The 13,701-nt window shown below is 43.0% G+C and overlaps 1 pseudogene; it reads right to left on the reverse strand.

Annotated features, from left to right (window-relative positions):
* Positions 1-207: 207 nt before the first annotated feature.
* LOC120860136 lies at positions 208-324 on the reverse strand (annotated as a pseudogene).
* Between the last annotated feature and the right edge of the window lie 13,377 nt (positions 325-13,701).

Here is a 13,701-nt window from a genome sequence, read left to right on the forward strand (position 1 = left end):
CTTCCATCCAGATTGCCACATAACATTGAGGAGAGTTCCCTGTGCTAAACAGTAGGTCCTTGCTGGTTATCCACTTTAAATACAACACTGTGTACCTGTCATTACCCAACTCCCTAACTATCCCTTCCCCCATCCTTCCCCCATCCTTCCCCCCTGGCAACTCTAAGTTCGTTCTCTAAGTCTGTGGGTCTCTTTTCTGTTTTGTAAGTAAGTTCATTTGTATCATTTCATTTAATAGATTGTCTCAGACAGAGGACATATCAGTTATTAAACTGATAAGAACAGATACTACACTTGATGTTAGCCAAAAGGCCAAGAAGCAATTGAACCTATTTCTTCTTATTTGATCTTTTATCACCCGGTTCAAAACTTAATACCCATCTCCTACCCCAGAAAAAAAACAGCCCTTCTTGTGTCTAGACCTATCCTAGTCTCCTTTTTTTTTTTTTTTCTTTTAAACAAAACCAACTCAGTTCTTCCTTTTAAGTTATCCTCCATAAATTTCCAGTGGAGGAGAAATCAAAGGGCATATTCTGGAAATAGAAAGCCCCCTATCATTGCAGACCAGACACGTCAAATATTTCATGGGACTACAGCACGACCAAAAGCTGTGACATGGTCCCAAGTGGCAGCTGCCAAAGGCGTGTTGTAAGAAGATGACCTCAATTTCCCCTTCTGTCAGTCAGGCCATCTTCCCAGGCCCCGTGTTTAATTCCATGCACTTCAAATTCACCCCGTTTTGCCCCTGGGGCGTCGGGACTCGAGCCCACGGCTTCCATCGCTGTCTTTCTCTTTCAATGCTTTTTCTTAAATAAGGAGTGATTGAGAGTGGGAATTGCAGATCAAAAGGAGACAGCGAAATGTCATCAACATTACATAATTTGTACTATCACTTGTCAACATTGATCCCCTTAATACTATCGCTTTGACAGATGAACGAAGCAGGATTGTAGAATACTAAGAAGTGAAAGAGGGGGATAAAAAGACAACCATGTTTGATTACCCTCTGAAGTCCAAAGGATTTGAAAGTCATGACACTGGTTATTACTACGGTCTTTGGAGAGATGAACAGAAACTTAATCTATCTAATAAAATTGCCTCAGGAGATAAACTTAATCTAAACTTTCTTTCAGCTATCTCTCAGTATAATCTAATGGATTTTTCTTGGTCTCCATTGCAACACAAGACAGCTGGGTAGAAGATAGACCCACCACGTTAATTAATCCACTTCACTCTTGTCAAATGGACATGGTGCGTGGAGCAGAGGTTGGTGCTTCTGAATGTATTGGGGTCCCCTGTTTAATAGAACTCAACTGATGGGACAATCACAGCCTTTCAGACTATGGAGACTGCCAGAATGCTGGTGAATGTAGCTTGCAAAACTTTTGGAGGAGAGTGATTGGGAAATGGGCAGGCGGGTTGGGAGAGGGGGAGCTGGGAAGAGCTAAAGGCATCCTTTTAAATTTTTTATCTATTTTTAGTTTTGTGCTGAGACTTCACTGATGCACACAGGCTTTCTCTGGTTATGGCGAGTGGGGGCTTCTCTTGTTGCAGAGCCCAGGCTCTAGGGCTTGTGGGCCTCAGCAGTTTTGGCGCATGGACTTAGTGGCTCTGCTGAATGTGGAATCTTCCTGGACCAAGGGTCGAACCAGTGTCCCCTGCATTGGCAGGAGGATTCTTTACCACTGGGCCACCAGGGAAGCCCTTTTACATTTTTACTTATTTATTTTTTCATCCTTTTAAGAATTTTTGAGCTATCACTATAGGACTGTGGCTTGGGGTTGGGGAGAACTGACTGGTCACCATATACCAGGGGTGGTGATGGACCCTTGGGAAACAATATGTAAATAACAGAGAGCCTGACCTTGCAGAGATTAGAGTCTGACACAGAGGCTGTTGATTTTAAAAGCACAGTTCCTGGTACAGACTCTATGTTGATTGACACCTGGTTGGAAGAAGATACTGTGTCGGGTCAGACACGTGTGTTTCTGCACCAAGAAAACAGACCTTTCCCAGGAAAAGCTTGGTCATGCTAACTTCTCCAAGCCCTGTGAGATACTTTCTTCCCCCTCTTGGATAATTAGGCCAGAAATCAAAATCAACCAGCAAAATCTGGGTCCAGCCAATGTGCTTGAACCCAGAATGTGTAGCTAGAGGACTAACCAGTCTCAGAATTTATATGGCAAAGTCCCTGCCCTCGAGCGAGGACAATTTCCATCAGCCTTTCTTCCCTGGATCCATTTCCTTCCCTGAAGGCTGACAAGAGGTGCTTGAAAGGGAACTCAATCTTATTGTAAAGCCTATAGCCCCCACTGATAGAAATCCGTGCAGGAGTGACAATTGTTCATGTGCAAAGCAAGAGATTTCCCTCTCCATCTCTGGAAAAGGAAATCCCTGTTGCTTTCTCGTACCTTCTCTAATCTCTGTTTTTAATTTTTTCCCCTTTTTACTGCATGCTTCATATATGGGAAAAGGGAATTGATATTTATGCATACTTACTATGAGCCAGACCCTTGCTCAGTGATTTGGGTCATTATGAACATATTGTCTTTTTTTTTTTTTTTTTTCCTTAGCAGAAAGGATGTAGAGAGTGACCATCATTGACTCAAGTCACATCATTGATAAGTCTACTGTAAGTTAGATGAGCTTCCCAGCTGGCGCTAGTGGTAAAGAATCCACCTGCCAATGTGGGAGGTGCAAGAAATGTAAGTTCAATCCCTGGGCCAGGGGAAGATCCCCTAGAAGAGGAAATGGCAACACACTCCAGTATTATAATAACCTATAATGGAAAAGAATCTGATAAGGAATGTATACTTCAAGCTAACACAACACATCCCTAAGTCATTCATGTTGCTGCAAATGGCATTATTTCATTCTATTTTATGGCTGAGTAATATTCCTTTGTGTGTATGTGCTATATCTTCTTTCTCCATTCATCTGTCAATGGACATTTAGGTTGTTTCCATGTTTTGGCTATTGTATATAGCTCTGCCATGAACAGTGGGATACATGTTTGTTGTATTTTCAGTAAGTCATGTTCATCTCTTTGCAACCCCATGGACTATAGCCTACTAGGCTCCTCTGTCCATGGGTTTCTCCAGACAAGAATACTAGAGTGCATTGCCATGACCTCCTCCAAGGGATATTCCAAATTCAGGGATCAAACCTACGTCTCTTATGTCTCCTGCATTGGCAGGTAGGTTCTTTATCCCTAGAGCCACATGAGGAGCCCACAAGCCACGTGGGAGGTCCTTATTAAAGTACAGTTGTTTCACAATGTTGTGTTAGTTTCTGCTGTGCAACAGAGTGACTCATTTTTCTTTTCTTTTTCTTTTCATTTTTTCTTTTTCATTTTCTTTCCCATTATGATATGATATTGAATATAGTTCAGCATAGTTCCCTGTGCTATCCGGTAGGACCCTATTTTCTATCCATTCTGTGTATTTTTGTCATTGTTCAGTCACTAAGTCCTGTCTGACTCTGCAACCCCATGGACTGCTGCCTGCCAGGTTTCCCTGTCCTTCACTATCTCCCTGAGTTTGCTCAGGTTCATGTCCATTGAGTTGGTGATGCTAACCATCTCATCCTCTGCCACTTTCTTCTCCTTTTGCTTTCAGTCATTCCCAGCATCAGAGTCTTTTCCAATGAGTCAGCTGTCTTCACATCAGGTGGCCAAAGTATTGGAGCTTCAGCCTCAGCATCAGTCCTTCCAATGACATTTTTAAACTTTTTATTTTATATTGGAGTGTAATGATTAACAATGTTCTGTTAGTTTGGGGTGGACAGCAAAGAGACTCAGCCATACGTATGCATGTATCCATTCTCCACAAACATCCTATGTATAATATTGATAGTTTGCATCTGCTAATCCCAAACTCCCAATCCATCCCCCCCTTCCCACCTCCCCCTTGGCAAGTTGGTTTTATCGAGCCCTTTCAAAATCTCCAATTTCACCTTCCAATCTGTTAGCTCTCTTTTAAATACCCACTTCCTGATGTTTTTCTACCACGACAACCACCAGTGAACATGCTCTGTGTCTCTCAAAGATAAAAAGGAAAAAAAAAGCTCATTCAAGACAAATATCAAAGCTCACTTTTTGCTTGGAAAGCAGCTGAATTCACTGGGCTCCCAAGATGTGTTTTTTCTCAAAGGTCTGGCTGAGAAGTCGATTTGGCAACAAGGAAGAAGTGTTTGCCAGACAGTAGGATGATTGGGATAAACGTGCAGAGGACCACAGGGCAGGAAACCCATGAAGGAGGGGAGGAGAGGCATGCCAGTGGAAAACGACCGCTCAAAAGAGCCGTTCCAAACAGACCCACGAGTACAGGGCTTGCTGATTCATTTATTTATTTAATTGTGCCTTTCCCCCTTAAAAAATATTTCTCATCAGCGTTATCAGCGTGGCCTCAAAATGACTTTCCTATTATTGCTTATAAACAAACCTTTATCATAGATAGCTTGCCGGCTGAATTAAGACACTGCGTTAAGCAGTGTATTGCTTCTGTCTGGCAGATCAGCTGTTTGTAGGAAGATAATAATACCTAAAGCAACCACAACAATCAGCTACTGTAAATTAACTTAACTGTGTGAAATAATGCCTCGCCTATCAGATTAGCTTTCTGAATGACTTTATCCTTAAATTAAAGCTTGCTGGGGCTGAAGAGTAAATCATTTAAATGGTGCCGGGTTTTTCAGGTAATGTCTTCATATATTACTGTAATTTCAATCCACCAAGGCATGCAGATGGCTTTGGTCTCTAGCCGCTTGTCTCCAAAAAAACCCTCTCCTGCACTGCCATTTTGTAATTACAGTGTGGATCAGCGCCTGCCGCGGCTAGATTTCCCAGGGTGCACCAGCAGCCGAGGCAATGTATCTTAAAATTATTATTCTTGTGTGGCCCTCGTAACATAAATGTAAATCTTTTATGCTAACGCTGTCAGAGGGTTAGCTCTGGGGCTCCAAGGTGCGCTGATGTAGAAATCACCCACCATCCATCACCCGTGGACCATTTGGGATCTGGCAAATAACTCGCCTTCGGAGGAGGGGAGAGAATTATAAGCTGAATATTACTTGGGAGTCCGAGTGTTACCAAACAAGTCGCTGCTGCTTTTTTTTTTTTTTGGAAGGGGAGGGTGTCCTAAAAAGCCACCTGTATGGGGGAGACTCACAGCTCACCAGTCTCTCCTGGGAGAGTGGGGAAGTTTACCACGAATATAGGTCACTGTAATATTGCAGCAATGCCTTCCCCAGATTACAGTTTTGGAGAGAAGCTGGTGAGGTAGCATCTTCAGAAAGCTGCTTGGAAATGACGTTTCTCTTTGCGCTCCTGCCCTGAGGAAGACAGTGTTGAGAAAAAGCACCTCTCTCCTCCAGTGAAACCGAGCTCATCAGTGCTTGGTCTTCTCATCTGTAAGTGTCCTAATGCATGCCTCCCCTCTAGGAGAGTCCAGGGCTCAGTGCAAGGGACTCAGGTGAGAGATGGTCCTGCTAGTCAACATGGGAACAGGGAGACACCAAGTGACAGGGAGACCACAGAGGCAACCAGGAGATAGGAACTCAAGTATTCATGGGGCAGCGTGAGCACTAAATCCAGAGGACCTAGAAAAGCAATCGGGGGACTTCCCTGGTGGTCCAGGGGCAAGATTTCATGCTCCCAATGCAGGGAGCCTGAGTTTGATCCCTGGTCAGGGAACTAGATCTCACATGTCACAATTAAGACTGAGTGCAGCCAAATTGAAAAAAATAAAAAGCTGTGCCCCTTAAAAAAATAAATAAAACTAAAAAAGCAATCAGGAGGGACTTCCCCAGTGGTCCAGTGGTTGGAAATCTACCTTGCAGTGAGGGGAAATGTGGGTTTGATCTCTGGTCAGGGAATTAAGATTCCATATGTTATAGAACAATGAGGCCTGAGCCACAATTACTGAGTTACAATTACACGGTAACAAAAGATCTCACATGATGCAATGAAGACCCTATGAACTGCAACTAAAACATGACACAGCCAAATTAATTAATTTTTTTTTAAGAAAAGCAATCCATGACATACATCTGGGTGGTGAAATATTTTAAATAGCAAGGGAAAAAGAAGAAAAGAGTAGGTCATAAGACCTCAATAGACAAAAACATTAAGAGTAATGTAACGGTCATAACAATAGAGTAAGAACAATAGTAATGTAATAATAGCAAATATAATAATGATAGTGGTAATAGTAATAACAATGGAGTAATAATAGTGATAACAATAGTAGTTACAGTAACAAATTGAGTAACAACAATAGCAATATAGTAATAATAGTTATAACAACAATAATCAAATGCTATGATGATTACATAATACTGTTATGATTACGTAATACTCTAGCAATCAGTTCAGTCCAGTCGCTTAGTCATGTTTGACTCCTTGCGATCCCATGGACTGCAGCACACCAGGCTTCCCTGTCCATCACCAACTCCCAGAGCTTGCTCAAACTCATGTCCATCTCATTGGTGATGCCATCCAACCATCTCATCCTCCATCATTCCCTTCTCCTCCTTCCTTCAATCTTTCCCAGCATCAGGGTCTTTTCCAATGAGTCAGTTCTTCACATCAGGTAGCCAAAGGATTGGAGTTTTAGCTTCAGCATCAGTCCTTCCAATGAACACCCAGGACTGATTTCCTTTAGGATGGACTGGATGGATCTCCTTGCAGTCCAAGGGACTCTCAAGAGTCTTCTCCAACACCACAGTTCAAAAGCATCAATTCTTGGGCGCTCTGGTTTCTTTATAGTCCAACTCTCACATCCATACATGACTACTGGAAAAACCATAGCTTTGACTAGATGGACCTTTGTTGGTAAAGTAATGTCTCTGCTTTTTAATATGCTGTCTAGGTTGGTCATAGCTTTTCTTCGAGGGAGCAAGTGTCTTTCAGTTTCATGGCTGCAGTCACCATCTGCAGTGATTTGGGAGCCTAAGAAAATAAACTCTGACACTGTTTCCATTGTCTCCCCATAGAGTAACAATAATAGTAAGGTAATAGTAGTAATAACAATAGTAATAATGATAATAATAGCAATGGTAATAGTAACAATAACCACACTCATAGCGATCATTACCTGTCAGGCACTGTTCTAAGAGGTTTCTACACTGTATGTCCTCTACCAACCTGTCTTTGGGACTTTTCTTTATAAACTAATGGGAATGATAGATGAGTAACTCAATCTGGCTTAAAGACAGGGCTCATTGCTTGGTAGGCATTTAAATTGGACGGTGGAAACTGAACCTCACTTGCTATCTGGCATGTGGAAAGCAGTAATTAAATGAGTGCTGGGTTGAGTTACAGGGTGTATAGCTTGCCCAAGACATTTCCAGGAAATGTGTCCCTGGTCAATCTGGTGGACCATGGCTACAAGCGGCCAAATTTCATCAACATGTGAATTCATTATCCAAGGATTTTTTTTCCCTGATTCACAAGTTTATTGATAAGAATAAAAATAATGGCTCCTTTGGCAGAAGCCAAAATAATACTGTCAAGCAATTATCCTTCAATTAAAAATAAATCAATTTTTTTAAAAGACAAAAAAAATAAGTGGTTTCACCTTAGAGTGCTTTATTTGTGCCAGGCATCAACAAAGAATATTACATAAACCATCTCATTTATTCCCCACAGCAACCCTATTGGAGAGATACCATTATTATCTTTTTTTATGAATGAGAAACCTGGAGCACAAAGAAATTAAATTACATAAATGAAGCCAGAATCTGTGTCCTAGCCGTTTGAACCTTAACCCTTTTAACTGTTCATCTATACAAACTTGGATGTAAAGAATAGCTGTTATTAATAGGGAGAAAGGGTACCAACATCTGTAGAGGGTCTCCAAAGGCCAAGTCTTACTTTAAACTCTAGTTATTATTTTAATTCAACCATCTAGAGACTCTGCCAGGAAATGGTAAGCCCCTATATTCAAATGTTTGGGGGGCACCTATTTACTCTTATCCTCTCAGCCAAGAATCTGCCCCCATCACAGCCTCTGATATTCACATGATGCCCTTGTATTAGTCAGCTTTGTCTAGGGTATGCTGCTGTAACAAAACACCCCTGAATCTCAATGATTTTTGAAAACAAAGGTTTATGTCTCATGTTTCAAGTTGATGGAGGGCTGTGGCTCTGCTTCTGCATCTGAAAGAGCAGCCGTATTATTACTGCTCTCATGGCAGAGGGGAAAGAGTGGTGCCAGAAGGCACTTAGAACTTCCTCTGTGCTGCCCTTCATGTCACTTCATTCACTGGCTTAAATGAAGCCAGTCACATGATCCAGCTTCCATCAATACAGTGAAGACAAGAATCCCACAAACACCCAGGGAAGAAGGGGCTGTAGGGAATGGACAGTGAGTATTTTACAATAATGCTACCTACCCCTCAGCCCCACCTGTGAGACCTGCCAGGGCTGGTTAGACTACAGATAAATATCCAATTTATTGACAGAGGGTGACAGAGGATGAGAGGATTGGATGGCATGACTGACTTAATGGACATGAGTTTGAGCAAACTCTGGGAGATGGTGAAGGACAGGGGAGCCTGGCTTGCTGCAGTCCATGGGGGTCACAAAGAATCGGACGTGACTGAGCAACTGAACAACACATATTCCTTGCCCAGAGAGCTTATCCTCAGCTGAGGCCAAGGGGATCCATCTCCTCAGAATTTGGAATTAGGACATCCAAAGCTGGACCTTGAAGCAAAAACTCCTGATGTAGGTTGGGAGGAAGTAACCAATCAACTATGCCAGCTGATGAGGAAACAGAGAACACACATCTTCAGGACAAGCAGCATAAGACAGACAGAGAACTAAGTGCAATATCCTGTGATAAACTACATCAGAAAACAATATAAAAAGAATGTACATATGTATAACTAAGTCACTTTGCTGTAAACCAAAATTAACACAACACTGTAAAGAAACTGTGCGTGTGTGTGTGTGTGACAAGTCACTTCAGTCGTGTCTGACTCTTTCGCAACCCTATGGTCTGTAGCCGGCTAGACTGTTCTGTCCGTGGGATTCTCCAGGCAAGAATACTAGAGTAGGTTGCCATGCCCTCCTCCAGGGGATCTTCCTGACCCAGGGATTGAACTCAATTCTCTTTCGTCTCCTGCATTGGCCGGCAGGTTCTTTACCACAAGCGCCACCTGGGAAGCCCAAATAAACCATTCCTTAATTTTTTTAAAAAAGGCACATGGAAAGAAATAGAAATGGGAGAGATCCTGAAGCCCCCATTTGGTCTTAACTTCCAAGAGAAATTGCTGTGTGCTCCCTGTGTGCTCCAGACACCGGTTGCTAACGCCCTGTCTCAATTATAATGTGCAGGCCAGGGAAGGAATGCCTTGTTTAAGATTTTTAGAGTAACAGGCTATTATTTCTAAGAAGAAGAGATCGTCCCTGGGGGCCACTGACCTGGAGAGCTTTTCCATTTTTCTCCTTCTTTTTAAAGCTTTTTCATGACCCAAGGTATAGGAGCTGCAGCGTTATATAAGAAACTCCAAGCAAAGAGATTTGAACTTGACTTGAAGTCTTTCTTTAATATTCAGTAAAAAGTTGGAGATTTATTGGCTGATGGCAGAGACCAATTTCCTGTTACATGGACCAGAGAGGAGATTAAAAAAAGATTTTTAGAGCAGCGCCCATATTTCTTAAGAGAGGCGAAGATCGGAGCACACCTAATTTTGCGAATCAGGCTTCTAGCATCGTTCTTTTCTGTAGGCTGATCTGAAATTAGAAGGCTGGAACTAAAATCCTGAAGTCTCCCCACAGGGACCATTTCAATTTTCCTCTGAGTAACAACCCCGGAAGGATTGTCTTCACGGCTTTAAGGTCAAGGTTGGAAGTGGCTGAGTGTGGAGAAGATTGAAGACCCTGCCACAGGCTTTCAGAGATGTACAAGGCATGCAGCCAGAGGAGAGAGGAGTGATTTCAGCAGGCTTCTGAATTTAAAAGCTCTACTGCAAAAATGTGGGACAGGGCTGCGGGAAATATGGCAGAAAGTACTGACAACAGGTTGGCATGAGCTATCAATTTCCAAAGGGTACCCAGCTCAGGGTCAGAGCATCTAAGTTTGAATACTGTCTCTGTGACTCTGAGTAAGTTACTTAATCTCTCTGTTCCTCCAGTTCCTTGTCTGTAAAATATAGACACCTGTAGTACCTACTCCACAGGGTAAATGTGAAGGCAAATAAAATAATATATGCCAAGCTGTGAAACTATCCTGGCACCTAATAAGTACTTAAAATGCTACATTATTCCTATTATTATATTTTTCCATTGGAAAGCCAGCTAAATCTGTTGTGATCCTGGTGGGCTCTGAAGTAACCTTGGTGGAATTAGGATGCAAGGAATTCAACTGGGTAAATGGTTCTGGAGTCCATGATGTACTGGGGTCTGAGCTAGGCACTGGGGAGCCATAAATGAAGAAAACATGACTCCTGCACTAGAAAATAAAAAGCAGTACACAGGGCTTCCCTGGTGGTCCAGTGTTTAAGAACCCACCTGCCAATGCAGGGGACATGGGTTCGACCCCTGGTCCAGGAACATCCCACATGCTGTGGGGCAACCAAGCTCCTGTGTCACAACTACTGAGCCTGTCCCCTAGAGACCATGCTCTGCGACAAGAGAAGCCCCCGTAATGAGAGGCTTGCAAACTGCAACTAAAGAGGAACCCCGACTCACTGCTACTAGAAAAATCCTATACAGCAGTGAAGACCCAGTGCAGCCAAAAAAATAAATAATACATAAATAATTTTTTTTTATTTAAAAACCAGTACACAGACCCAGCTGCCACACTTGAAATTATGTTCAAGGCACAGAGGTAGCCCAGGGAGTAATTAAGCCTGCTCAGGAGTAGTCTGCAAAGACATCCTAGAAGGATGATATTGGAAAGGGGTTTTGAAAGAGGAATAGGAGTTTGACAAGGTGAGCAATGTGTGGGAAAATGTGAGGCGAGGTGACAGCAGGTGAAAATCCATGTCTGTCTGAAAGCACATCGCATGTGTATCAAGCTTCCAGCGTGAATGTGGGATTGTGGCAAGAAATTGTAGGCAGAGATAATCAGAGACAAGAACACGAAGGGCTCTGGATGTCATGATAAGGAGTTTGGACATCCTGCAAACCACGGGAAAATAAGGCTGTGTGTCACCTCCAGATTTCTCCACTTAGTTCCTTGACTTGTCAATTTTGCCAACCCTTCCTTGCTGCACCAGGTCACACTTTCATTCATCACACTTTAATTGGACATTTTCTGCATGTCAGGTCGAGTGCCATTCACTTGGAAGGCTTCAAAAATGAGTAAGCCCGATTCTCTGTCCTGGAAAATGCTCAAAGTTGAGTAGGAAAGACATATAATCACAATGCAGCCAGAGAGGTCTCATGGTACAGATAATATTGCAAGAACAGAGAGGAGAAAGCCTAGACATGTTTAAAAAATAGGGGCAAGATAAAGTGACACTCTCATGGAATCTTGAAGCATGAGCTCTCCATCAGCTGGAAAACAAACAGCAGGGGCAACTTTCAAGGGCTAGAACTTATTAACTGTACAGAAACATGAAAAAGTTCAGGCTGGCTGAAATTATTGACTGTGAGTGTGAAGAACGCTCTGTTTATTGGGGGAGATCATCTCTCCCAGAATTCACAGGTTCCTGTAAGATCCCATTGGCCAGAATTGAGTCACATGTTCATCCCTAAACCAATCATTGTTAAAGGATAATGAGGTTACCGTGATTGGCTGATTCCATCATGGACCGTCCACTAGGAATGGAAGCCCTCTTTCCGTGAACCCATGCCTGCCTAGACTTAAACCAAATGGAATTCTCTTAACAGAGAGGGAGGGTGATTATCAGGTAGGCAGACAATGGTCTCTAGCATAGGGAATAGAAGACATCCCCGCGGGGGAATCCAGATGGAGTTTTGAAGACCCAGAACTGCTGCCTGAAGATCATCAACATTTTGTTTTTGTGTTGTTTTATTTTTATTTTCTATTGGGGTACCGTTGATTGACAATGTTTGTTCATTTCAGGTATATAGTAAAGCGATTCAGTTATATACATATATGTATCTATTCTTTTTCCAATTCTTATCCTATTTAGGTTATTACAGGATATTGAGCAGAGTTCTTTGTGCTATACAGTAGGTCCTTGTTGGTTATTTATTTTAAACATAGCAGTGTGTACATGTCCATCCCAAACTCCCAATCCATCCCTCTCCTCCACCCTTTCCCCCTGGTAACCATAAATTCATTCCCTAAGTCTGTGAGTCTGTGTCACTGATGAAGTTCACCAATGTCTTGAAGTTAGGGAAGGGAGTGCGTGCTTCAGCCGCTTCAGTTGTGTCTGACTCTTTACAACCCTATAGACTGCAACCCGCCAGGCTTCTCTGTCCATGGGATTTTTCCAGCAAGAATAACGGAGTGGGTTGCCATTCCTCCTCCAGAGGATCTCTCCAATCCAGGAATCAAACCTCCATCTCCTATGTTTCCTGCATTGCAGGTAGATTCTTTACCACTAAGCCACTGGGGAAACCCAGGGGAGGGAAATACCGGCAAAGAGGTCTGAGAATGAATAGCCAATGAAGTAGGGAAAAAGTGAACATGTGGTGGCGTCATGGCACTGCAAAGATGGGGCAGTGCTTAGAAGAAAGGATGTAAGCAGGTCAATCACAAGGTAGAGATAACTTTCAGAGGCAGGAAGTTCAGGACATTTCTCTCTTCCAGAAGGAGTAGACAGAGGGAACAAAAATAGTCGAAGACCTTGGGAGTCAATTCCAAGTGTGGAGGCACATGGCTGGAAATCCTTCCAATCACAACACAGGATAACAGTGGCCTCTCTGTAAACCTGGCTCCAACTGGAGATGAGTCCGAGGAACTTCTGTCCCAGAAAATCTGGTGGCAGTGATCAACTTCGGGGAGAACACTTCTCTGGGAGTGGAGAGTTCTTTATCTTTCTGGAGCAGAAAGAAGGCAATCTTTTCCGGCAGTAAGGCGACAGGGTTACGATGGATTCCTCTCCCCCCTATCAGAATGAAACTAAAGTCTATCAGCCAACCCGCTGAACACTCACTCTTCCGTCTTTATGGGTCTAGCTATGACATTATTCCAGGAGTCTTTCAGCAAGTGAAAGGGAGGTCAGCCTGGGAAAATATATGCACAGAGTCTTACGAGTTCTAGGGACTCAGAACACGTATCTGGGCTTGGGAGGCACCATCTTGGACAGACAAACAGAAGGAAGCACAGTACCCACCACCAATCCTAGGCAAGACTAGTACCAACTACATCCTTCCATCCTCCATTGCTAGAGCCAGTGTATTTCCTTTTGTGCTTGTGTTGGCTGGTTAGTGGTTTTCTGTCTCCCATTTCAAGATAGTCTAGTCTGTTACACTCTCTGACTTACTCTTTCTGAGGCTTGCTTGGTTATTTTCATTTACAAGATGGAAACAAATAGCATCAATCCTACCCATCTCATAAGGTGGACATGAAATTGATTTTGCAAGATGTGTCCTAAGGAGTTAAGTCATTCCTGGATACCTGGCCCTCATTATGAGGAGGATTGCAAAGCTCTGGACCCAGCAAAGCCTGCTCTCCCTTCAGTGATCCTGATTTCTGTAGATGGCGCCACCTGGTTGCTCTGACTGAAAATCATGGAGTCATTGTTGATGCCTTTCTTTCCAAAGTCCACATACAATCC

Source organism: Oryx dammah, unplaced genomic scaffold (genome assembly GCF_014754425.2).
Source record: "Oryx dammah isolate SB20612 unplaced genomic scaffold, SCBI_Odam_1.1 HiC_scaffold_2, whole genome shotgun sequence".
Taxonomy (NCBI): Eukaryota; Metazoa; Chordata; class Mammalia; order Artiodactyla; family Bovidae; genus Oryx; species Oryx dammah.